Source organism: Bombus impatiens, unplaced genomic scaffold, assembly GCF_000188095.3.
Source record: "Bombus impatiens unplaced genomic scaffold, BIMP_2.2 scf_0712, whole genome shotgun sequence".
In the NCBI taxonomy this organism is placed as follows: Eukaryota; Metazoa; Arthropoda; class Insecta; order Hymenoptera; family Apidae; genus Bombus; species Bombus impatiens.
This window is the reverse complement of record NT_177131.1, coordinates 57,533-59,315: the sequence shown is the minus strand read 5'-3', so window position 1 is coordinate 59,315 and position 1,783 is coordinate 57,533. Positions and strand designations below refer to the sequence as shown.

General features: G+C 33.2%; 1 non-coding gene and 1 pseudogene across 1 annotated transcript; one reads left to right on the top strand and one right to left on the bottom strand.

Annotated features, from left to right (window-relative positions):
- Positions 1-1,047: 1,047 nt before the first annotated feature.
- LOC112213502 lies at positions 1,048-1,166 on the top strand. The gene has a single exon (XR_002947387.1). It is a non-coding gene; the product is annotated as a 5S ribosomal RNA (ribosomal RNA).
- A 182-nt stretch (positions 1,167-1,348) lies between these two features.
- LOC112213504 lies at positions 1,349-1,464 on the bottom strand (annotated as a pseudogene).
- Between the last annotated feature and the right edge of the window lie 319 nt (positions 1,465-1,783).

Below are 1,783 nucleotides of genomic sequence, written 5' to 3'. Positions count from 1 at the left end.
CATCCATAAACCAATAACACTTACAGGGTTAATAAACTAAAAATTTAAGTTTCTGATGAGTCCTTGAGGTTATTGAGAGTACCCAGTGAGTACCTGCGCACATCTGGCTTCTGATATGGGTTGACGTCACATGCCCGTGGCCCTTTAGGACAATAACTGATTGAAAGGGTATACGTGACCATCGTGGATCATCAACAACTGCAAAACACACGTGCGTGATAGAAGTACCGAAAACTGTGGGATAAAAGGAAGCTTTGTTGTAGAAAGTGAGTTAGTTGCAGTGAGAAGTTACTCGTTAGTTGTTAATTATTAGTTGCAGTGAGAAGTTACTCGTTAGTTGTTAATCATTAGTTGAAGTGAGTTGAAGTTGATCATGGGTTTTGAGTGGTGAGTTGTTACTCAGAAGTTGAGTAGTTGTACAAATTTAGTTGTTTTAGTTGTATGTACATTACTACATTAAATTCTTTTCAATTACTGTAAATAAATACATCAAATAAATAAATTTACTGTAATTCACGTTGTGTAATGTTATAATTAATGAAATAATACTTGGACCTGTATACATATTACGTTTGAATTAATCATTTTTGTTGAAACAATATTAATATCTAATTTTAGATTTCAAGTCCACGCGGCGGTGAGATGTCATGATATTGGTTTTTCAGGGACAATCGTGTAGCTGCTGTATTTGCACTTTTCACTGCCTCTTCCGTAAAAGAGGTAAGCTGCAATATCGACAAACCGTTCACGCAAAGTGCAAGTGCAACAGCTACATTATGCTGGGAAACCAATACCGTGAGAATATTAATATCAGGTCCTGAAATTTTTATACGTTGTATAATATTATTATAGAGCGCTAACAACTATCTACAATTTATTAAGACATAATATAAAAGTGCAAAATAAAAATTGTTCTAAATGAGCTACCAGGAAATGGATATATATCTTTATATTAAAATTTGAAATAATCTTTTGGAATACATAAATAATTGCAAATTAATAGATTATATTGTACAATAATATGATATAATACGAACTTAGTTTCCAGCTAACGCTCAAACCGCGTTGAAATCACTCGTTCTCGTCCGATCACGAAAGTTAAGCAACGCTGGGCACGGATAGTACTTAGATGGGTGACCGCTTGGGAACTCCGTGTGGTGTTAGCTTTTTTTATAATTTTGTTTTAATTCTTTTTATTCTTCTCTATAAACTCCGATTATATACATAGCAGCAAGTACGGACATAACAGTTCTCATATTAAAAATATATTTCTAACTTTTAATGCGATGTATATGACCAGAAGTTATGAAGGAGAAAAAAAAGAATTGAAAGAAAACTAAAAAAGAAAAGCCAATACCACACGGAATTCCCAAGCGACCTATCTAAGTACTATCCGTGCCCAGCGCTGCTTAACTTTCGTGATCGGACGAGAACGAGTGCTTCCAACGCGGTTTGAGCATTGACTGGAAATTTAAATCTTATTATACCATATTGTTCTCCAATATAATTTATTAATTGATTATTTAACGACATAATAGAAACAATAATTTCAAGTTTTTAATAATGTAGTATCGTAGAAATTAAAATATAAATTTTTCCCGATTACTTACGATTTATTAATAATGAATTGAATATACATAGGTATTAATTGGACAGAAAACGATGTCTGTTTAACTGAAACTAAATGCGATACTCGTATCTATATCAAATAACTTTACAGTTATTTGGCAACTCTCGTCACGACGAATCTCTCTCTCTCTCTCTCTCTCTCTTTCTCTCTCTC